The sequence below is a fragment of the Micromesistius poutassou genome (assembly GCF_964030765.1).
Source record: "Micromesistius poutassou genome assembly, chromosome: 6".
Classification (NCBI taxonomy): domain Eukaryota; kingdom Metazoa; phylum Chordata; class Actinopteri; order Gadiformes; family Gadidae; genus Micromesistius; species Micromesistius poutassou.
In genome coordinates this window covers 14,864,254-14,890,157 of record NC_140276.1, presented here as the reverse complement: position 1 = coordinate 14,890,157, position 25,904 = coordinate 14,864,254, and positions in this window count along the sequence as shown.

Genomic DNA, 25,904 nt, shown 5'->3' with positions numbered 1-25,904 from the left:
TAACATTGGTGTTGTTAGATTGTAATTAACAACTAAGTACTGTGTAAAAAGTAACATTCTGAAACAGCGTGTACTTCATATGTATATTGTTATGGAATTATCATGTTACAACACGGCTGGGTTAGAGGTTGAGATGCGGAATTGGTGAAAAAGTGAGCTCCAAACTAGGTTAGGCATAACACATGTAAGGGATAATGTATAGAACGCCGGTCATTATCTGGAAATTACCAATAATGACCGACACCGCCGCGAAGCCCTGAAGGGGCTTATTTAAGATAACGACCGGCGACATTCTATACATTATCCCGCTTATTACACGGTTACTTGCCAAAACGAAAAAAAATTACTTCACACGCTGTCTTTCTACAATTACCATTGGTAGTGTTGATCAGCAGAGAAATAGTCCGCCCAAGACGTTGACGCGGATTCGCGGATTCGCAATCGAATCCGCTGGGGTTGATAAGTTACCGGACTACTTGCGGAGTGATACAAAAGATATGAAAAAATCCACTTTCCTTGACAGCGGTCATTATATGTTTAGCAACGGTCATTATTGAAAAATAATTCACCACCGGAAGTCGGGAAGGCCCATGCAAGTGAACGGAGCGTTCCATCCATCTATATAGGAATCCCTTAGCATCCCACCTATTCCTCGTAAACCCTTCTAACTCGTGGTCTGGCCCCTCACTCCCTCTCTCTGCTATCAGCAGCCCAGACCAACCACTCTACATGGAATTTCACATTAATTATAGATTAAATCCTCAGCTCAACCTTGGGGGTCTTCACTATGTACCTTGATATATATATATATATATATATATATATATATATATATATATATATATATATATATATGTATATGTGTGTGTGTGTGTGTGTGTGTGTGTGTGTGTGTGTGTTTGTGTGTGTGTGTGTGTGTGTGTGTGTGTGTGTTTTCATTCCCTGAGGCTAATTAAGGCCCAGGACCAGCACCTTACTTTTAAAGAGGGGCTGGCCATGGTTCTGAACAGCAGGGTTCACATCATACACTGAATGGGTGTTGGTAGAACACCTCCACCTGCCCACTCTGAGATCACCTTCACAAAACTGGATTCTAAAATCTGCTATGAGAAAAATACCCAAGGAGATACAAAATACAAAACTTAACGGCTTGTGAGGACTTATCTTGTGCGTGTGTGTGTGTGTGTGTGTGTGTGATAATGGGGAGCTTCGTAGTTTGATGGTCCATATATCAATAAAATATCAGATATTATTTTCTCTGAAATTAAAAAAGTGACATTGAAATGTATATGTACAATTTGCCTATCATGGTAAATGTAGTAGTAGTGCAGTAAAATGCTGGGACCCATGGTTTACTATGAAATGTTTCAAGCTTTGGTCACCCAGACAAAAATGCCAGGCTATTGGAATAAGGAATCGTCTGTATTGTGTTGATAGCACCTGGTTTGTGATTGATCAGACTCCCTCGTAGCGAGGGGTCTATCTGATATGGGTCAGAGCCTACACCAGTTCAGTTACCAACTATTAATAAATGTAAATGATATAGCCACAGACCCTAGTATACATAGAAACAAAAAAATGAAACCAACACATCATTAGCACATCATCGGCAAAACGACGAAACAATGTCTCAAACCAAACAAGACAACACAACACAACAGTTAGCTAAACCCTTCGGCTTGACACTTGAATGTCACAAAAAACGAAAATAAATAAATTGCATGAGCTGAATCCATAGAGGATTGAACAGAGCTCCGCTATCATTTACCCGTGTGACAGCGAGTCATCGCTATGGTGACGGCGGAAAATAACAGCCATGCCAGGTGCTCAGATTTAATTATACAGCCGGGAAAACAGAGGTGCTTTGAAAGACACACAATCTGCCGGAAGAATCGATTCCCCTCCAGTACTCTGGGGGGAGATGCCGAAGGTAGCGGCAGGAAAGCAGGCTGTAAGCAGCACGCTGAGCAGGATGGTTCTTCCTCCCAACATAAACGCTCCCCCGTTGACTCGTGCTGTCCCTGGACTCCAGCAGAGACGCTGTCATGCAGCTCATTCTCTACACACTTATTTACTATTCAGCCATTTCTACCCAAAGGCGACTTTAAACACGGTTAACGAGGAGGAAAGGATGAGGCTTAGCCTATTCCTACATATGGGATTGACTGCTGCCATAGGCACGCCTGAGACAGTGGACATTGGGGATCAAACCTTGAACCTTTCAGATGGTTCCTTTCAGAGCCACTCTCTTAAAGGTGTATGTTTGTGTGTGTGTTGGATAGATTGATAAAAGTGTGGATTAAGTCTAAATACCTTGAGTTCTCACATACCTTTGTAGATTTATTTATATGTTCATATATCCTTGGACTGATGGTTCCGTTTTGGAAATACCTTTGGCTCAGTTTCAGAGGTGGGGATACAAACATAAACAGACAGTTGGGTACACCCGTAATATAGGAACATGTCCCCATCCCTCAATACATGGATTAATGAATGAGGTAACAGTATTTGGGTTTGCTTGTGTGAATATTTTGGAAAGAAATGATGCCCTGGCCTCACTGGCCTGATTTAATCTGTAATACTTTAAAGTAGGGGAGGAGTTCTCATTAACAGGAGCAGATTTGTTATTGTTTTAGTTGTTTTTGTAATATTGCCATCGCTAGGCACAGGGGAAAACAAGGAGAACGTGTCTCCTTAAAAATCAATGAGAAGGCAAACCTCATGTATAGCCATTTCAAAATATGTTCTGCAATTGTTGTTGTTTACGGAGCCGCCGAAGTACAGAACATGAAGGAGAAAAAAAAAAGACAAAAAAAACAAACATGTACTGGGGACAAACACTGACTATAGTTTTGCGAGATCTTGACTTTATTTTGCTAGCTCTTGACTTTGATTTGCGAGATCTTGTGTTTGTTTTGCGAGATCTTGTGTTTGTTTTGCGAGATCTCTAGTTTGATTTGCGAGATCTTGATCCAGCCCCGCCAGACCCACACACACACACGCACTCTGCACTCTGCAGCACGGCGGAGCACTGACCAACGTGCACTCTCACTCCAGCCCGCCCCCCCCCCCCCCATCTCCAGGGCACATGTCACCCCCGGCAGCCTCACACACATGGACAAACTCCAATCAAATTCTCGCCCTCCCACAATCTCCAGGGCACATCCACCACCCCGATCGCCAGCTGGCCCTTTGAGCCCAAATCAAAGTCAAGATCTCCCAAATCAAATGTTACCAAATGATGTTACCAAAAAATGTAATTAAACAGGAGACCTGATGCAACATATGAACCAAACAAGGGAAGTTAAACCTCATACTGCAAACCTCGGATCCACAAACCTACATCATCTCCCATGGATTTGTTTTTCCCCAGAGAGAAGCCTGTTAGCGCATTAGCAATCCTACCACCATGGAAACCTGCGTCCACATCATTACAAAAAACAATGCTTGCAATGGTTTGATGAAGATGATCTCAGTGAAAACCTGGCTTACAATGAAGGAATGAAATACCCACTTCCTCAGCATCTTCAGTGATCAAATGTTGCTCATGGCTGTTATCGATGCTACGGCTTATGCCGGTATTCTCTGCAACATTGCTTGCTGATAATGAGCCAAAATGGCAGGAAATGGCTGTGCCAGAGCAAAGATAATAGAGTAACCAGAGCAACCACCAGAGGGGACTGCATAGTACAGTACAGAAAGCCAGACTGGACTCACAGCCTTCTCAATCAGAGCCACCAACTATTGGAATAGTCTGCCCAATGAAGTACGGAATGTAATAGCCTTTCAACTTTTAAAAACAAACTCATTGTATTTTACTGTATTCATTCTGTATCCTTACTGTGTGTTGTTCCGGTTTCTGAACTGGTTGCGGTAACACATCTCTGTCAATGCGAGGGCTCTCAGAGTGCAGAATGAATGGGAGTTGACAGGGTTTCACCCTCAAATTCCACTTTTCTCAGGGTGTAATTTTTTCGTCAAGATAATACACTCAGCTGAATATTGAATTTTTTTTTTTTAAGGTCACACATCTGTTCTAACAATCTGTTTAAAAAGATGATGACGTCACTGCCCGAGGTCCTGCTTTACGGTTCTGAGTCACTTTGGCACCGCATATATAATATATATATATTATATATATATATATATATATATATATATATATATCAAGTGGGTCTCTGGTTGTAATCAGTCGCAAGTCTGTCCCTGACCAATCAGCATTCATTAGCAGAATGCTAGCGTGTACGGCCAACAACAGCCCAAACTGTAAAAAATCGAAAGGACATAAGTACTCATTCATTCGACTTTTGAACTATAATCTATATTGAACTTGCGGAATCTACAATAAAATCAGCGATATTTCAACCAAGTTCGATACAATGGGGCTCAATAGAGTGCCAAGGCTCTCCGTAGACGGGCTCTGGTTGTACCAGCCACGGTTGAATCTAGTGCAAAAATATACAGAAAAATATGTATTTAAATAATCAGTTTTTGGAGTGTGCGTTAGGCTGGTTGGGTTGGTTGAGTGGTTGAGTGGTTAAGTGGTAAAACTATTACCAAATACTTGTGGTTGAAAGGGAGTACATACAGTGTTGGGCAGTAGTAACGCTACTAGTCTAACTACATTTCTCAGTAGTGTGGGGGTAACATCGTTGTTTTCTAAATCAAAAAGCTTTTCTGTAACTAAGCTCTTTTATTGATCAAGTAGAGCTGTAGCGTCGACACAAGCTACATTAACAGAGCATCTCTGAGGCTCAAGCTCAGTGGAGCTTTCTGCTGCAGTCTGAAATCAATGGAAGCATCAGTACCCCCGTACACGGACGATAAACACAGGAAGATGTCAGGTGTTCTGTGTCGATGGGAGCTGAAATAATCCCTTCTGTATGACAGTGACATCACGTACCAAACACTAAGCTGATGCCTCAACCACACACACACACACACACACACACACACACACACACACACACACACACACACAGACCAGACACACAAAGGTGATGTAAAGATGGTAGAGGGAACTGAACAGTTTTTGTTTCCAGGTGAACTTGCTTCGCTTATGATAGAAATGTGAACTTGATCTTTTTAATCCTGTATACACGTGTCAATCTGGCATGGCATGTTTGGTGTGAGGTGTGAACTGAGATCTCAGGTTATTGATTAATACATTTTGTAAAAATCAATTTAACTGAATGGTTTTACCAGCTTATCTATTTGACTGACATATCATGAGATATATTGATCACTGAGCATTGAATAAGCATGCTTAGCTTCTGATGTAGTAAACTACTTTTGCCACGATTTTGTAGCATACCTTGCTACATTTCTCTTGAGGGTGAACCGTCATTTAACTTAGAGTGACTGGTTGCTTAGCTCACTACATTTAGCTTGCCCAACACTCAATGTACAGTACATATAATGTATATATCCAGTCAATTCAGTTTACCCATGTGTGCCAATGTTATGTGGGTATGTTATTGATGGGTATTCGTGGTGTACTGGTTAAGGAGTTGGTTCAAAATCCGACGGGAATGCAAAAATTGACTCCTGTGTATGTGTTTACTGACTCCCGGATGGGTCAAAAGCAGAGGAAGAATTTCCTCCAAAAAGGGACAATAAAGGGTAACTTATGTCTAATGTGACAGAATAGTGTTCATTTCGTGTTTTAAATGATTACAACTCTTGACTGAATCTTTTCTAGCGTAGTTGGGTGGGTGTTGGATAAATGTCCACATGATGATGCTATCTTCACAACATACAGGAGCCTGAAGCTGCTTCACAACAATTAGGACATAATGGGCCATCATAAACGGCTTAAGGTGCTGTAGGTAAGATCTAAGAGCTGTTATTTGAGTGTAATTTGTTAGAAATAGCATAGCCATCTGTCAGAAATTAGTGAGTAAATGCACTGTAGGAACATCTGTTTTGTGTTGACTGTGCATGCCACATCACAAGTGTCAATCACCGGTGCTTGAACACTTGTCAATAGAGCTCAACAGTGACCGCCCCCTGGCTGCGCTTCAGGAAGTGAATTTCCCATCAATTCACTTCAGGGAATCCTTATGTTCAGAGTTCATAGTCTGGAACTTAAGTAACCAACACTGAGATGATACCTGACCAAACCCAGATTCGGCGCAAATAAAAAAAGTAAGAAAAGGCAAAGGTATAATTCAGAATTATTTTAAGAGTTAAGGAACTACTCATCCAGTAAACCATTGCAAATTATATTTTCGAATGACTTCCCACATCACGATAGTTTAGTGCTTCTTGAATTAAACCATTGTCATTATTATAGTGTTTATATAGTTAAAGTGTAAGTGAACCGATTTCTAACACATTTTTTTGGGTTGGATTTTGGGCTCAGGGTTGCAGGAAGTGGTGTGTTATCCCCATTGCAACAAACCATTTGTGATACTTTTTTAGAACTGTCATTGTGTAGGAGCGTTTTAAGGAGCAATGTTGTACATGAAATGCGCCACATGGCGTTATGCAATGAGAGTCCAAGAAGCCCTCTCTCTCTGACGGGAACATCAACCGCTGGCCAGACGGAGCTCCCTACATCCACACACACCTTGGCGTTGAACTGTCACTGCCCTTTTTATAATAGTGTTTTAATATGTTATCATTTATGTTGGGTGTGTGTGTGAATAGCTATACAGTGTTCTATATGGTCTAGTGGTGTAATATGTTGTACTTTATGTTGGGGGTGTGTGTCTTTACAGTGTTTCATATGGTGAAGTGTTGTAATACGTTGTACTTTAAGTTTGGTGTGTGTGTGTGTGTGTGTGTGTGTGCATGTGTGTGTGTGTGTTTGTGTGTGTGAATAGCTATACAGTGTTTCATATGGTGTTGTGGTGTAATATATTGTACTTTAAGTTTGGTGTGTGTGTGTGTGTGTGTGTGTGAATAGCTTTACAGTGTTTCATATGGTGTAGTGGTGTATGGTGAACTGCCAGTTTCACAGATTCCCCACAAGTGTCTGGGGAGAACCGGTGGAAAATATATATAAGTAACAATAATGTTGTCCTCTCAATAAAAACACAGCAGGTGTGGTCAACATTTTCATGATAACGGAGAGCCCAGAGATAACGCTGTTACCCTGTAGGATTAAAACATGTTTTTCGTAACCCAAGGTTGACTTCAGACAGAACTGTGGCTTATACAGGATTATATAATTTTGCTTCACAATCTCATAGCTTGTGGTAATTCTACCATGGATGGTTATGACTTCATGGCTGATAATCAGAATGCTCGATTCGGAATATGAATGAGAGTTTCAATTCCAGGGAGGGAACAGAGCGGGAGGGGACGTCTGTGGGGTGGTTTAGGTTCAGACTCCTGCTCTCTCGCTTTACAACTCTCAGATCTTAACTACAGCAACTGTAAGCGATAACAGAACCAGCCCATTGTACTGTGGGTGTGTGTAGCATGTTCTGTGCTTCCTGCACTGCATAACAACAATGAAGTTGCCCTCATTTTTTTTTTTTTATTCACCTTTCAAATTAACAATGGACAACCACAGAGAAAAGTGTCGCACAGCAATTAACCTGCCAACTCACCCTCTCATTAGTGCAGATTGTTACATCATTTAACCTTTGACGATGTGTACTGTGTCTAAAGGGACCATGCAGGCAATTCAGTCCCTTTGTTTCCTCTGGTTCAAATTTGAACTATTTTAAGAGTCAAGTCAAGTATCGTGATGTCATTCTTGGTGCTGCCTCCTTATGACTATAAAAGTATAAATAAATGATAAATGGACACACACAAAACATGTAACATGTAAGGTACCTGCCCAGTGCCATTGCATTGCAAAACACATTTTTATCAAGGATTGTCAGTAATATGATAGGGAATCAGATATATTAAGATAACGAATTAGGCCTATTAAACTATGAACAATAAATTGTGGTGGTGGAATCTGCCTGGGCCCCCTCTACACCACCAAACTACTGCCACCCCCCCCCCCCCCTCCCCCTCCTCTACACCACCAAACTACTGCCAGACCCCCCCCCACCCTCTACAACATCAAACTACTGCCAGACCCCCCCCCACCCTCTACAACATCAAAAAAACGAATGGCCATTATTCTGAGACTTGCATCATCTGACTGCAACAACAAAGGATAGGTGGCCATGTTCCTCAAAGTAAAAACCAGCCACCAAGTATTCAAAAAGATGAAGACAATGGTGCCATTACTAAGCAAACCATGTAGGATTTATTCAACAGCCTTTACTTCACTCTTGGGAAATTTTAAAAGTGCTTTGGCATGGAATCATAGAATCTGATTCCCTGCTTCCTCTACTTACCTCGTTAGCAATTAAGTTAACAGCCACCACTGGATCTCTACTGTGCATAGCGGTCCTATTAGGGAGGGATGTTGGGTTTTGTGTTGTTGCTAATCCGCAGGGAAGCTATTTGCTCATTAATGATGCAAACTGAAAGTGAAATGCATGAACATTTTTGGAAGAAAGCTATTATTAATTAATGACTTAACGGGTCAAGTGTAGGTCATTTTGTTAGAGGGTAATCTAACCACAGCACAGTATTCACATCTATTAATTTTATTAGTATAACAAACAAGAATGACAAAATCACTGTTAAAGTCCTTGCTTCCTACCATGTTCCTCTGCAGCCATTTCACAGCCTGAGAACATATTCTGACCACCTCTCCTAATCATTCAGAACACCTTTAAGCCATTTCATCTTTCAGTTAATGCTTCAGAAAGGATTCTGCAGCTGCCGGGACTGCACAATAACCAACATGCAGGCATTGAAGAGACCTAGGGTCAAAGTGAGAAGAGCAATAGCCCACCAGTTTTTAAGGGTTATTATGATAATTTGTGTAGTGGTTAATTTATCCAAAGCTTGAATTATTTATTGATTTAGCTTGAAAATCCCTATATGGCTTGTATATCGTTACGCCACAATGACTACCTCCATTTCAGAAGTATAGGAGCGTAAAGTTGTTAATGTTAGTAAAAGTGTTATGGTCATTGTTTAGTTACAAATTGTGAAATCGTGTCATTATGGGGTGACATAGTTTTGTTCGAAACTGCCAGTTTTTGGAAGTTTGGATTAGCCTAGGAAACTGTATATTTATGTTTATTTAGATTTTACATTACTACAACTCTCTTGAGTACTGAAAATGGGTGGCATATCGCCAACAAAAACTCAGATGATGCATCCAGAGTTGCAAGCCCTATGCCGACGTCAGGGGAAAAATGATTTGTCCATCTTAAGGGATGGATGAGGTGGAGAAGCAGTGGGGACATCCTGAGCCCGCATTCAGGAGGCAACCTCGATTGCCTGGTTCAGAGTGTGATATTTCTGTACCAAAGCATCCTGTGACCCCAGGTCACAGGGTGTGTGTGTATGTTTTATTACATGTTGCATTCCAATGATATGTGTACCTGCCCTGTTTGTGAATCTAAATTCTATAGATGCTATAATGTGACACAGTGCATCCATTTTAATGTACTTCGTACAATGTCCCTGGTAAATAAACTAAGCCATGGATTTGTTTTCATGAGCATCTACAGATGTATCGCCTCAATCCGTAAGCCGAGATAACTAGTGGTGTTCAGGAAAAAACACAAACACAATTAGATAGAAAACTGGGAGGAGGGGCCAGGAGTCTTATTTCAGTAATGCACCTACGCTTTGGAGGCTCTTCATGTAATTCTGTTGTACAACTTTGACAGCTGAATAACCAGAGGCAGGAAGGACCAGAGCTGTAGGCAATTTTTTTTTTTTTCAGGAATAAAAAAGGCGTGGCGTTCGTCTTCGGACCACTCGAAGGGACGTTGAGCCGTCTGTAGTTTCTTCTTCTAACGGTACATGAGTGGTGACCCAGCAGAGGCGTAGCCATGGGTGGGCCTAGGCCCGCCTAATTGTCAGTCTTGCCCGTCCAATAAGAGGGCTTTCCTTCGTTTACGTTCACCATCTAAAAAAGGCGCGCAAGTCAGCACTCGTCTGAGAGCTCAAGAATCAGTCAAATCGTGAACAACCGGCAGCTCCTCCCCTCTCCCCTCCTGAACGTTTCTGTGAGAGCTCTCACACTTTACAAATATAAGAAATAAAGAATATAGCCATTATACATTAGGCCTGTCTGTCGGTCAAGGAGGACTCTATCTCTCTCTCTCTCTGCGTGTGTGTGTGATAAGTTTTCATCTTTGCAGTAGGCTTGTCTCATATGGCCAATCTGTTTCAATTTGATGTGATGCACACCAAAGCTACGTTCATGCAGTTTTGCGCAGGTTTAAAATGTTTAGCCTAACGGCGAATTGTCAGCTGTGACCGAAAGCGTTGAAGCATTCAATAAATGTGACGCGCCGATGCATGGGTTCATACAGTTTTGCGCAAGTTTAAAATGTTTCCGCGTAATTTGTCAGCTGTGATCAAATGCCTTTAATAAATTCCACCTTTATGTCATAAATATAACATGCCTTTGATTAATGTTTGTATGGTGCATCTAATCTAGGCCTATCTTATGATCAATCAAATTGGCTTTGCCCGCCTGTTTTTTTCTGTGCCCACCTATATGGACATTTTTGGCTACGCCACTGTGACCCAGCTTATCCATGCAGCCTCTGATGTATGAGAGGGAGACGTGACCTGGCCAATGGCTGACATTTATATTCCCATCAAGCTGCTGTCGACAATATTGGTCAAGGGTCATGCGTGGTGCCAAGCGGCAGACTTGATTATTTAAACAAAGACCAAACCGTCTGTGCCATCTCTGCATTGATCTGTGATCCACATAATATTGATTGGAGACTACATTGTAATATAATGTGATGTCATTTGTCCGAAGTGTCCACGTACCTGCAATGCTCGTTTGCACTCGTATGTCTTTGTTGGTCCTTTTTGTAGCGGGGCAAGACTAATTCTTTCTATGTTCATTAATTATTTTAAACAGTTGTGATTAGCAACCCCTATGTTACCTCTGCTATGGCACCTTCGGTGAAAAGGGTCAAATATAATTCAGTATTCATATAAATATGCAGTAATGCGTGGTCAAAAAAGACCAACACCAGTAAAAGACAGAGTGAGAAAATTGTTTAATGCGTATGCAATAGCAGGTGCAAAGGACAGTGTACAATTCCTTGTGTCAGGAATTTGGTGCAAAATAGTAAATACTAGTGTGACCAGGATTATAATTTCAAGATCAAGATTGCCTTTAAGAGTGAGCGAAATGATTTGAATTATGTGTCAGAAAAAATGAATGAAAAATGCCAATAACTCAAGGTGGTGAAAAAGCACGTCCACACTCTTACACTGCTTTAATGCCTTTCTGTCACCGTTGATGGAGGAGGGTACCAAGGCTTATACAGCGGGCATCTTTGCCATTTAACTTCCCAGAAGCATAATGGTCAAGCCTGCTTTGTCAAAATCAATCAATGAAATAATCGAAATAGGGCAGAAAGAAAAACGCTTTTCTACTTCATTGAAACAATAAAAAAAGATCTGAAAACCCTGTTAAAAGTCAAGGGTACGGGGCAGACCATGGGGATGTTTTTTATCTGAAAAAGGCAATCCGTTAAGTAGTAATTGTCCAGTGATTAACCTATTTGTGGAAAACCACATGGCTGATGTTTCTCTGGTTAAAACGCATGTGCAATAAATTATGTCAACGGGATTGCTTGGAATTCTGAAAGGATATGAAATGGTCTTCTTCACGTCTTCCACACTGGATAATTCACAAAACATGTAGCGCGTGCCACACAGTCCCCAAGGGTTTTTAAGCCCACAAGCTATTTTATTGTGACTATCATTGTGTTATTATCATGCCAGGACCTAATTACTTCAGGTTACTCAAGGAGGTATTCAATGTAATAAAAAGTCATAATTTAAAGATTATTATTATTATTAACTACTGTCAGGAGGAGTAAAATAATACACCTCAAATAATTTGTATTTAATTAGTTTGTAAATCTTTTTTTATTTGCCCCCCGCTGCATTTACAAACTTGTGTTGACTGCACTGTGGTGATAACTTAATGGGCATGCAGGATACTTTTGATTAGACAAGCAGCACTGCTGAGATAAACTGACAGGATTAGAACAAATAACAAACTAATAATTGTGCATACGTATAAGACAACTCAGATGGTCATTTCTATATATGCCGTGGGGGTGTGAACTCATTTTTAAATTGTGTTATAAGTGGTGTTAAAATGGTAGTCAAAAGTCTTCAACTGAACTGGTTTGAACCAGTAGGTACCATGTACTGACCTGTACTAACCCTGTATTGTTGTGCAATTGAGTTCCTCAAGGGTATATTATATTAAGTATGTTAGCAATATCTCCCGTTTTCTTATCGGCTTGAACAAACAAATTTAAGAATTAAAATAGAAGGCATCCAATGACTTTATGTTCATCAGGGATGAACAATTCAAAATCCTTTTTTTTCCTACATTGCAAATAATTTGACGGTTGGCTAAAGGGAAATCCCGAACGCCAAAGACAGAATCCTTTTAAAAGTGGCAAATACAATTCCCATCTGAATGAAGGTATTTTTAGGTGCAATGTGGTCAGGTAGTCAGTGATGACTTCATCTGTATGATGACATTGGGGGCCCTATCTTGCACCCAGTGCAATTGACTTTCTACACCGACGCATGTATCGTTGCTAGTTTGCACTCGCTGTAAAGCTGATTTTCCCCCACAGCAAACAAGCACCAGGAGAGGCATGTCGGCGAAAAGCAGAGGCGTGTTCCGGAGCAAATGATACTTGGTGCTATTTCAGTGATCTAAAAATTGCGCCAATGCAACTGAGCTACTGACCGAAAAATTCCTGGTCTAATGCACTAGACTAGCGGATAGCGCAGTTGGTGTTGCTATATTGACGTGCCATGGCAGGTCGGAACTTAAACATACGCTTACACACACATAGGCTATACACAGCACAAACATGCAAACGATTAGCCTGATTTAAATATTATGATGTCAAAGATTGTTCATATGTGTGAAACTGCATAGACATAGCGTGTGGATTGTGGATTTTTTTTTTTCCATCGGGCTGCATGAATGAACATGGTATAGTAGGCTATGCCATGCGTTAAAATAATTATAATAACAATAATAATTTTGAGAAAAGTATATTCCAGCCTTCCAAAACCAAATCTTGTTTTAGGGTAAATGATTGGTTAAATGATAACCAAGGAAAGAACAGCTGATACAGCGCTAAGTTGTACTTTTAAATCAATGCATCTGCAAACACCGTACAGCAAACACATATGTTCTTGACACAGACATCTTGTACAAGCTCATAACTTTTAGGATTGATGAGTATTTGATCGTGAGAAAACATAGTTTTACAGTGAGTGAGTGTTTAAAAAAATTGATGAATGCAGGTGATGCTTGGCGTGCGTGTGTGCGCGGCAATTTGTTTAAACACACACAAACTAAACACGTAACACATAATACAGTCCATGGTGATGTATATTAACTGGGGGACACATGCATATTATGAACACAAGTCGATAACAATAATGTATACAATACTGGTAACAAACAATGTTTGTTAATGTATTGCCGTATATCATTAAATAGACCCACAGTTGCGGCCACAGGACCGCATACACATATCATATACAGTATGTGTTAAGTTGTCTTTGCTGCAATTTACATGATGAATCAGTGTTTCTGAAGTTATGAGCCATTTGAAGTTTGAAATTCATGTGGTTGTGCATCTGTCTCAGCAGAGACTGCAAATGCGCTGTCAAAGTATCAACTTGTCAAGTCAAATGCGCTGGCTCTTAAAGGGGATGGGAGATGGAACTCTCAATGGTTTATTGCACGTTACGCCCAAAACACGGCTATGGGTTTCAGCCCAACCCTTTTTAGATTTGTGTCGGGTGCAAAGCTCATTTATCTCGCCGTTATAATAGCAACATCGCCATAGAACCGCCCACAAAGCTACTTCGACTTTGCGCTTCACGTCTGCGTTCGAGACCATATAACTAGGGCCCTGGGTGTTGTGGGATAGAGGGGGATTGAGTCTTCTTTAAAACTATTTCAATCCGGTATAGATTTTGGTGGCACAGAAATCCATTTTCCTTTTCATCTGCAGCGGTTTAGTGATTTCAGATTCTATAAATGTTAAACGCTACATCCATTAGGGGTAAACTAGTGGCTTTTGCAGGGTCTTAAATTGGGTTTGGGATGCATTGATGCAGATGATTTAGAGGTATTTTATGAAGCCCATCTAAGGTCAGGTCTGATAGGTTGTCTAATCCATCAAGTAATCCATAAAGTACAGTCCAACAGTTGGTTTTTTGGACATCTTGGTTACCAGCATCCCCCCACCCTATCTCTTTGTGGTGTTTCAAACAACATGCAACATGCAGTACTTCATGTAATGTTACTTAACACTAGGGATGCACCGAAATTACATTTCTTGGCCGAAACCGAAAACCAAAAATGAGGAAACCAAGGCCGAAAACCGAAAACCGAAACACCGAAATAAATTATTATGCCAATTATTAGTAGGCCTACCATTGCATTTATAGCTATGACTGTGTACTAACCTCACTAAAATCAAGGCATTGCAATTCAAAGAATAAATCAATTACAATTATTAAAAGTATAAAAATATTTAATTAGCACTGAAAAAACAACACCACCGTTTTCAGTTTTGCACTTTGCAGACGGTCCCTAAGCTCGCGGATGATAGTCGACAGCACATAGAAGCTGTCGGCACTTTGCGGACGGTCCCTAAACTCGCAGGATAGCCGACAGCTCATAGAAGCTGTCTCATAGCGAGCCGTCGCTAAAGACGGCTCGTTTGGATAAAAAATATATATATATATGGAAATATGCCCACACCGCAGACATGTTGGCGCAGAGGCGCTTATCCAGACAAGCGTGTGCTGGCCGCGTTTTTTGTTTGCGTCGTCACAATTTCCTGTTTCGGCCGTGTTGTTTCAGTGATAAAAGTGTTTCGGCCGAAAGCCGAAAATGCGCTTTTGGGCCATTTTCGGCGGAAAGCCGAAAATGCGCTTTTGTGGTTCTTTGAAGTGGAATTTTACTTCTTGGTCAACCCAAAACCTATCTAGCCTGCATTCAAAGGACTTTACAGAGGGTGTAATTGCCACAAAATCAGGTAGACTGTTCCACGCATCCATCACCCTATGTGAGAAGTGTCTGTAACCCTGTCTTGTCGAGGTTCTGCATCTCTCCTTGAAGATTTTTTTCTGGTTGCCACGTCTTCCTACCTCTGCTAGTTTCAGCTCCAGTTTGGTGTCATCATCATACTTTCCGTGCAGTTGCTTGTAGACCTATCTTATCGACACAAAGCCTACGGTATACTAGTGTTTGGAGATCAAACACTGGGTAAGGTAGGTCAGCCATGCCCGGAAGCTGCTTCGTCCCTTGTCTCTGGACATTTTCTATCAAGTTGATGTCCGTCGTGGGGACCAAACTGCCTGGTCGTATTCAACATGTGGTCTCACCATCGCTTTGTATAGCCATCAGAAGTTCTGGAAGTCTAGATGAGCGAATGATCGCCGGATGAGCCCCATAATCTTATTTGCTTTCCTGATCTTCTCCTGGATATGTGCCTGGAAGTTAAACATCTCCTTGGTTATAACTCTTATAACTAGGATATTTTTCTTGTGTCACCTTCTTGATTTGGACTGAAGCTTGGATGCCTCTCATATGGTAGTTGGTATCTGGGTGTTCTCTCCGTCCACTGCTTATCTTCATAAGTTTACTTTTCTCTGCATGAAATCTGAGTAGCCATTTGTCAGACCAGTCCTGCAGCATCTTTTACGATTCTGCATATCTTGGTGCCGTCCGCATACATAAATATATCTGACTTAGTTCCGTCTGGTAGGTTGTTTATGAAGAGCACAAACAACACAGGACCTAGCACACTGCCTTAGTGGATTCCACTCAGAACGTCCATCCAGCTAGAGAATTTCCCATTCACCGGCACTCTGCATTCGTCCTACGAGAAAAGATTTTAGCCACTCTAGCTGGTGCCGTAGCTCTCGACCTTATGGAGCAGTCATCTGTGTGGGACGGTGTTGAATGCTTTTTGGAAGTCCATGTATATAACGTCTGTGCATAGGCCATCATCTATTGCTTGGGTCCATTAGTCCAGCACCTTGAGGATTTGAAGAACCGTGGATCTACCTCTTATGAATCCGTACTTGTCTATTGTGTGGGCCGTTTTCCAGGTTTCTGGTACCTTGCTAGTTTCTAGAGTCTTGTTTTACAGGATCGTTAAGGCTCTGCTCATCTCATGCTTCAGTAGTGGTGGATTTCATGATTTGTTTGAATTAATCAGTTTGCGTCGGTCAGTTCGCCAAGAAGAGTCGTTTGTTTGTTTGTTTGTTTGTTTGTTTGTTTGTTTGTTTGTTTGTTTGTCCGTTCGTTCGTTCGTTCGTTCGTTCGTTCGTCCGTCCGTCCGTCCGTCCGTCCGTCCGTCCGTCCGTCCGTCCGTTCGTTCGTTCGTTCGTTCGTTAGTTCACATTTCCGGTAGAGGTGAATCATGGTTCCCAGTCACTGAGTCGGTCAGACTCAGCTCCTCCCTCGTTCTCGTTCAAACAAATCACAAATGCACAGTTCTCAGCCAGGTCGGTCAGACTCAGCTCTTCCCTCGTTCTCATTCTCAAACAAATCACGATCGTAAAGTGGTGCAAACGGTCATCAATCAACACAACATTAACTAAGTTCCTTTTAGCTGAGGAGTGCTTCATGGTCGGAATCGGGATGTTGTTGCCCGGCTGGCTCTTGTGACTTCTCAGTCCTCGAGTCTTCACCGCTAAACACAGTCAGTGAACGAACGGCGACTCACGAGTCAGTGCGACTCAGCGATTAGTGGGTGGAGCTGGGAGTCGAGTCTCGGAGAACGAACAATACGAACGAGACGAACTGAAACGGGGAATCAGGTCGGTTCGTACATGTTAAAGAGTTGTTTTTTCGAACTGATTTGTTCGCGAACGAGCCATCACTATGCTTCAGTTCCTTTAGTAGACGGGGGTGCAGACAGTTCGGACCTGGTGATTTATCTGTTTCTTCATCCATCTCACTTTATACTCACATTCTATGTTTCTTCTTGACTGCTTGTCTTGTTGCGTGGTCCACTGGCTTACTGTATTTGGTGTTTTCACTTGTGGGTTTGTGGGCACCCATCTCATCTCTGCCTAAGTCAGAGACAAGACAAGAAAGTCCCATTGTTCATCCATCCATATCTTTCTCGCTCAATGTGCATGTTGTTTCATCTGACCTGTTTTAGGTTGAACACATATCCTACTGTATTGTAATGTAAATCATGATGCCTCACTGCCTTGTTACTGCAGAGAGTCCTGCTGCCAACCATCGTGACAACCATGTTCTGCATTTGATTTGCCCAGTAAAGTGACTTCATATGCTGTTCTATGTACATTACGTGAGATGAAGTAACAGCATGTGGTGCTCGTATTTTGTATTTGTGGTCTAAATACAAATGGTTATTTTCTTGTCCACAAGTAAATAAGCCACGCCTACAGGGTCTGATTACCCTGATTACCAACTTCATATGGTGTTGTCTTGACCACTCTGTGTAGAAGTCAGTGTGTGTCTATTCAGAACTGGTGTCAACGAGAATGTGTGGTCCAATGAGGTAGTGCTGTTAGCTTTAATATTGTGTGGTCTAATGAAGGTAATAGCGTCATGTCTGAGTGAAGTTAGTGAGATTTGTTATGACCGCATTGCTCAAGCATGGCATAACAAATTGGGAGACACGCAGTGACAAGTTTTTGTATATTTATTTTAAAATAAAAGGCCCTAACAAGGAAATTAAATATCAGTGTAGATGGCAGCTTAACTATGTGTAATGTGTTATGGACTGGTGTAATGAGAATGTGCAACAAAACCAAAATAAAGAAGCGAAGGTTTGGCGGCGGCGGCAGCTTCTGTCTTCTGTCACCCAGGCAGCGAGAGACCGACAGGCTGGATGTCTTCCTCCTTTTATAGGCCAATCAGGTCAATCAGTTGCACCTGCTGCAGAAAGGGAAGAGCCAAATGGCCCAAGTAGTGAAGCAGCGCCTCCCCCACCACACAGGGGAAGGACACCTTCCCTGACCGCCATGGTAAGCGTTACCAGGGGGACGTAACAGAGTTAATCAGCATGATATCATTATCAATTTCTAGTGCACATTCACTTCATAATTCAGTCTGAAGATTCTTTAGTCTGAGCCTCTTTCAGACGCTGGGCTGGGGTGCTTCCACCTCAACCAATCAGGACAGAGACAACTCTTCTCCAGGTGACGGGGCTCTCTGTTGCTAATTTTAGAGCCCATATTTCTGCCAACAGCTTCAATGCAGAATCCAAACTTTTATTTAAAGCCAAAGCTAAAACATAACTGTAAGCATGAAGGCTTTTTGACTTTTTGACTTGACTGATTAGAATAGCCAACAGCCGAGGAATAAAAAAAATAAGCGACATGAGTGAATTATGTGCTTGTCATTGTGACGTTATATCATATGTTGGTTCGTAAACATCAAGTATATTTATCAGTCCTCATTTGGGTCTAAATGTTCAACTAGTAGCCTTCTTTTTAATAACCCAATAGAATATACTGTAGTGACAACCAACCTCGATTTCAGTACTTTCTTTAGGGGTTAATATGCAAACTTCCATACCCTGGAAAAGAGTGTGTCTCCATTAGAGCCAATGAGTAAATTAAAGATTCAAAACCATCTTTAAATCATCAATTATGATAAAATCTCCAATTAAGATATGACCTGTAATACTTTCTACGTATTTACGTGTTAGAACCTTAAGTATAACTGCCCTAGAGCACAAGGGTTCCGAATCATCTTCAACCTGATAGTCATTATGATGCCCTCATATGCTGCAGTACACGAAACAGACTATATTAAGTGAGCTCTCTCCTTGTTGAGGAACTGGGAGTGTGTGGGTCGTTTTCTGATTTCAACCTGCCAGTATTTGATCAAATAAAGCCCAGTGGGATTTGAAAGCTCAAGCATTGTTATTCAAGTCCCTCTGGGCTTCACTCCATGCTATTTGGGTACGGACCAGCCCTAGGCAATAACACCAGCAGCCGGCACATGCAAAATTACTTGGAGCATACAGAATCATACTTCAACACTGCAATCAACCTGCTAAAACTCCTAACAGGCTACAGATCCTGCATGGTTTACCCTATATATATTTTTTACACTTATAGCAGTATGGTACGGATATAATATTTTAATACATAAACATGTAAAACATGTAAAAATTCTAAGTATTCATCAGGTGTACAACACTGGAACTCAGCATCAACCATGGTGAAGTTGGTTTGGAAGTGATGTCAGTCACATAACGGAATGGTAAGGCACATGTGAGAAGGTATAGAGTGCTCCTCGAGGTTTACACAGGCAGCGGGGTGGCACTCTGTCTGAAATGATAGCCAGATCGTATCAGATCCAACGGTTTAATCCCTCGCATTGGGAAGACGACATGCCTGACGCCTTTCACTCATTGTTCCTCATTTAGATTGGCACCTCTCCCATCACACACCATTGTACTGCATGTGTGTTTCTGTCAGCAAAACAATCCTCCATTATTCATATTTAAGCTTGGCCTGAAACGCTGTTAGTCTTTCCCAGATGATTCAACTTGCAGTTATCACACCCCCTTTTCAAACTTTAAAACCTTTTCATAAGCGGTGGTTGAAAGGGGATCGCGTCTGAATCTATTTGATCTGCATTTGTGCTCTGGTGCCAAATGATAACTGGGTGCCATTCCTGCCTCCAGAGGTAACGTGCCATTTGGTCAAACTGTGAACATGAAAAAAAGCAATATGATGTTATTTCTGAATAACTGAGAAATTATCAAGCAGTGTAGATAAGAATATGTTTTTATATCAGAGGCCTGCTGGGTAAATACAACAACACACAAACAGAGTTTACAGAAAAATATGACTATTTTTATCTTTGTATTCGTAATTTCTCATAATATATATATATATATATATATATATCAGGCTGCTTGCTTTTGCTTTACAGCACTTAACACTTTTATGCTCATAATTGGCTAAGAGGTTTTTGACAGTTTTACAAATGGAGACATCACAGGCAATACTTACACAATGAAGCAATGGAGGCTAATTCCACCACCACCACAGTAGAAACAAGCACAATATGTTAATGTTAACACAGTGGTAAGTGTTAGCAATTCGCCCCTCTTAATATCGGAGAGGCAATTCAATTTCATGAAGACAACAGAATAGATTGAGAAAATGTTTAATTTTGCTATTATACATGAAAGGCATTTGCAGCCACTTGTTGGGAAAGAGACACAGATGAAAGCAGTAGAAATAAGAAGAGTTTTGCCTGACAATTAGTCACAACATTAGGCATTTCAACTGGGGTCATTCTGAATTGAACCAAATGGAACAATTGCTAGCCGAAAGCTTTGTTTCTCTGAGACATCTCAAGACTAAAAAAGTACAGGCACAGGAGAGTAAAAACCCTTCAAGGAAGGGCAAGGTTGTTTGATGTGTTGCTGTGTTTTTTCTATTTCCATCACATTTACTGAACAATGGGAAACATGACAGAAAGCCCTAGAAAATCTATTTCTGAGAAATGTCCACTTCTGCAACAAGAGTAAATTGTTAACAATGAATAAGTAACTTTTCGATTTTTTCCAAAATGCTCTGGCTATTAAACCTAATGACAAAGAAGTGAGAAGATGTGTAAATGCATACTAATTGGTTCAAATTGAAAGCTGATAATGAATTCTGTGCTCATTTCTATGGAACACAAGCTGTGCTTAGACCACATATAAGTGGTAAGCCTGAATGTAAGCGTGCATATATGAATAAGTTGTTGCTTGTGGCTAGCATTGTATTATTTGTGTGTTCCCTCATTTGCTTATTATAATTTCTAGAAAGCAACATGGTTCCTGGCAGCAGATGAAACACTGAAACCCCAAGGGGGGTATATACAAGAAAGAAAAAAAAGAGGGGGAAAAGTAGGTCATGGAATTGGAAGTAAAAAACATTGTATTAATCAGCTGGCAAAGGTTTTGGTGAAAACAAAATAGTTCTTAATGGCGAATGTAGAGTTAATGTGATGACACTATGATTTTCTACCAGTTCCAAGCTAAAATTAAAGCTGCAAGCAGCATTTTATGGGTTCCAAGCCTAAATCCGACCAATAAGACCCTGTAAGACCATTAAGACCCTGACAGACCATTAAGACCCTGACACAGACCATGAAAACCCTGATGAAGACCATTAAGACCTTTTTTGTTTGGATACGCTTGACAGCACTGGAATAGCCTTAGCTTGGATCTGGCGAACAAACAATCAATTGATTGCTTTAGTGCCCCCTATAGTCCTATTTTGATTAACTTTAGCTTGGTTAACCTTGACCTATACTTCTTTAAGTACACCAAGTTTGGTGAAGATTGACTCAAGTTAACCCAGCCTTTAGTCACCTAGCATTGATTGGGCTAATTTGGACATCCAGCCGCCAATTTGTTCTGGGTTTCCTAGTAACATTTGCTCAACATGAGGAAATACAAATGTCTACAGGATTTCATAACTGTAGATGAAAGGGGTCAGAAAATATGACTGTCCAAAGTCAGCATTTTCAGTTATTTGATATAGCTCCCCCTATCGCCCGATCTGGGTACAATTTGGAGAGGTTGCATTTTCAGTTAATTGTTATACTGCCCCCTATAGCCCAATATCGATACAATTTAGAGAGGTTCATCTTGACCAATGTGCCTTTTACTATACCAAGTTTGATGATGATTGGGTTAAGTTAACCCCGCCTTTTGGCATAAAGTTAGATTTGTCAGAGTCAGCCTCTACAGCTGTAGTAAGTTACATAAAAAGTGTGCGAGCGGTTTAGGCTGTGTAAGTCAAACGTGGCGGAATAATAATAATAAAACTAACAATTACAATAGGTTGCCTTCGCACCCTAAAAATAAATCAGCTTACCTACGAATAAAATATTGCTTGTGAAAATGTCACTGTCACTTCAATCATACAGTTGTCACTTGTCACTTGCCATTTTGCGACGGCAGGCTAACCCTTTCATTACAGTGAAGACAATATACCGTCAAGGCCCATGTGGAGACTGCCGTTGAGCAAGGCGTGTCACGGGTTGGCTGGGCTTTAGAGATGGCCTCCCTGCTGCTACGAGGCTGGCACAGTCAGGTGGAGAGACATCCTAGAGAGTAGAGCAGGATTCAAACCTTTCATGGGCCAAATCCTTTTTATAAATAAAGTTTATTTCAGGCCCCTGGTGAGCGAGTGTGGCCCCGGGCCCCCTGCAGTTTGTGTTCATCCCCATGTCGGTATAGAAGATTCTATGGTAACATAGCAACAATGAATCGCTGGTTATGCGCAGGCTCCCCAGACCATGATCTCACCTGTAGTGAAACACGCTGCCAAGTCACAGTCTTTTATTTCCCCAGCACTTTCAACACCGTCCCCCCCCCCACCCAACCCTGCTGGCAGAGAAGCTCTCAGATCTCCCAGATGCTCAGGTGGATCAACACATGGTGGCCCGAGACCACAGATGTCTGTCTGCATGGCTCGTGCTACGGAGATTTTGACAGACAACACCAGTGCACCTCAGGAAACCGTCTCCTCCACTCCTCCCTTTCACCCCCGACCCAACTGACCTCCACTCCTAACCCCCAAGCTGAGCCGTCTACAAAACAAGTGATCCAACCACTATTGTCAATGGAATTACGGTCGACAACGAGGACAGGGACCTGGTAGATAACTTTATGGATCACTGTGCTGACAAGCACCTCCCGCTCAGAATTGGGAAGATGAGGGCTGTCATGTCCTTGTCCCCATCTCGGGGTGGGGGGGGGGGAGGATCAGCCTCATTCAGGTGTAGGCGAGTGCAAATGAACAATGAACTGGAGTGGTAAGAAAACCCCAAGTACCTCTACAGGAAAGGGCCGAGCAAGCTGTACCCTCCTCCCACCAGATCTGGGCCTTTGATGTGTGCCTTGGCTGCTGCAGATGTTGGACCGGTCTGTGGTGGCTGATTGGCAGTTGTTACCGCGGTGTGAAGAGGTTAGGTTGATGGGTTGACTTCCTGTATACAATTTACATTGAATGTATCCTATGCGTGTTTGTCCCTGAAATGTTCACTCAATTAATAGAAGAAAACACCTTCCACTTTAAGATGCATTTCCAATGGTACCGGAAAACACAGACGGCTATGAAAGGCACAGGTCTGCACAATGTAAGTTCACACTGTGTACGTTGTGTGTACTTGTGAAGTGTGTCAGTGCCATCCTGGACACAACCCTATTCCTGATAAGTTGTGATTGGCTCAGGTTGTATTAGGTCGTAAAATGTTTATTGGTGTATTTCACCAGTGAGGGAATGTGATGGGGAGGGGGGTGTTTCAACATGATGGTGGGCCAGTGAGAAATGTTTATAGGCCAAGGGCCACGGTGCTACTGCACCAGGATCAGTCGACACCGCGCTCACTAACAAATTATGACACATGAACTTCTCACACTGACAGCAGGGAAACATTTAAATTCCATGAATAGTATTGAACTTTTCCTGAGTTTATTTTCCGAAACCTAAGGGGTAAGGAAGTTTTGGCTGTAATTTATACATTTTTGCAATCTATTCCATTGATTTCTTCAGATTTTTTTCCATTAAATCTATCAACACAAAGTGTGTTTTGTCACCACCTCACAGGAGGTAAACACACTTTGACATACACACACTGTCATGCTTCACAAGCACTGGACCAAATGAAACACGATCTCTTCCGAAGGGAGAGTCAACAAGAACACAACACCATGGCCAGTGATGCACGCCTGTTTCAAGCATAGCTTAATGTTTCATCATTATTTCATTTCTCACCGTCTGGCTTGTAACTTGGAGAGCAAATACTTGTTCTGCTGAGTTAAACATTCACTTTTAGTCGAGTAATTCATTGTATGACAAACATTGGCAAATTGGAATCTGTCACACGTTTCCAAATGTTTCATTCAAAACCAGCCCTGTCATGTTTTCTTGATATTATCATTTAAAATATTGTTGTTCTAAAAATGTTGTTCTAATAGTACTGTATTGTTTTATGCTATTAGTGAAATGGTGCATGCCTGCCAATTCTAAAGCTCACTCCATTATAGTGAAGGATGCTGGACATAATATGCCATTAGAGAGTCCCTTAAATGTATCTGCATGATTCAATTGTGTGTATGTGTTTGTGTGTGTGTGTGTGTGTTCACCTCCATCGACCCTTAATCATGCATAGGACATGCACATGCACATGCACTCCAGCTGCTGAGTTCCCCTGATGTTGCGTGCATGCACATGTTTCCGTGAGACTCTGTGTGCGTGTGTGTGTTTGTGTGCGAGCGTGCGCGTGTGTGTGTGTGTGTGCTCTTGTCTTAATGACTCTGTGTTAAATGGCTAATGGAGGCTTTTCATGGTTCCAGATGGGCAGACATAGTTTAACTTCCAGATTCATGAGCCGTCAAAGCTACTTTCCCTTTCTCTCACTCACTCTGAGCTCCACTGGGTAATGGATGATCGTAGCCCCAAACTGCAAATGCATCTTCTGACAGACTTCAGTGCATCTTGCCAGCGTCCTCACTAACTATAATTATTGTATTGTCTCAATGCATATTATATGTGTAGGTTCATTTGGCCCATCTGAGATTCATGTTGGCCTCACTCTTCCCTAATTCATGATGGGGGTTATCCAAGGTCTCCTTAATTAACCAACGCTGCACTCCACTCCAACCCAATCCACCCAGTCCAGGCAGAGACCAGAAATAATTTCTTATTAGTATTAATATTTGAATGAATATGGAGCAGATATTTTTGAAGGCTCTATTTGGTATTCAAATTTGATCTCTAATTGTGTTCAAGCTAAAGATGATTTAGGGTTTGTAGTTTATATCTCATCTACATATATGTGCCTATATCTGCTCAGGTGAACTATAAACATACTTGAACTGTTCAGGAGACACTATTATCTGCTAATCAATGCTGTCTGGGCTTAATATTTCCTGGCCGACAATGCAACATACAACACCTGTGAATGAAAATAAATATGAAGCTTACTTTAAGCTGCATTGATTTCAATACGTTGATTAGCCTCCAAATCCAGCAGTTGGCCTGAGGTTCTGAGTAAGGGTTGTATTCTTTTATGATTGAGAATGAACATGTAGCCATTGAGCAGACTAATTGAGCCCAATAGATGTTAGATTGGTGTTGATAGGTTGAAAGTACCATTAAAGGGGAATCTAATAGAGACACAGCAGAGGTAGCTGTTAGCGGTCGGTGCCTCAGACTCTGAGAGGAGACCAGGGCCTGGGAGGAAGAAATGTGTGATGAGGTTACGGGGAGCAGCTTTAAGTGTCAGCCAGAAATATAAAACTATGAGCTGTAACGATTGTCTCTCTCTCCCTCCCTCTCCGCCTCTCTCACTCCCCCTCTCTCTCTCCTTCTCTCTCCCCCTCTGTCCCCTCTTTCTCTCCCCCCTCTGACTCTCTCTCCCCACCTCTCTCTCTCTCTTTCCCTCTCCCCTCCTCTCTCTCTCCCCCTCTCTCTCCTCCTGGACATCCCCTCTTGCTCATCCCCTTCTCCTTCTCAGACCCAGTGCTCTGTCACCAGAGATTCCCCAGTCTGCAGTTCAGATGGTGAACACGGTAGTTAATAAGCTAAGTGCGGAAAGCGGATTTGGTTTAGAGTTACCCGAGGCATCTGTGTTACGGCGGTGCACTTTGCCACTGTGACATAACACTGAGTGTGTCTGACAACACACCACACCCTTTAAATCTCGCTATCCACCCAGCACTGTGTGCTTGTTCTCTATTCTTTCTGGTTACCTGGTGTTAATTAAACCTCGATACTCACTCACATTGTTCTGCACCGTCTCCTGTATATATTATCATATCATCTCA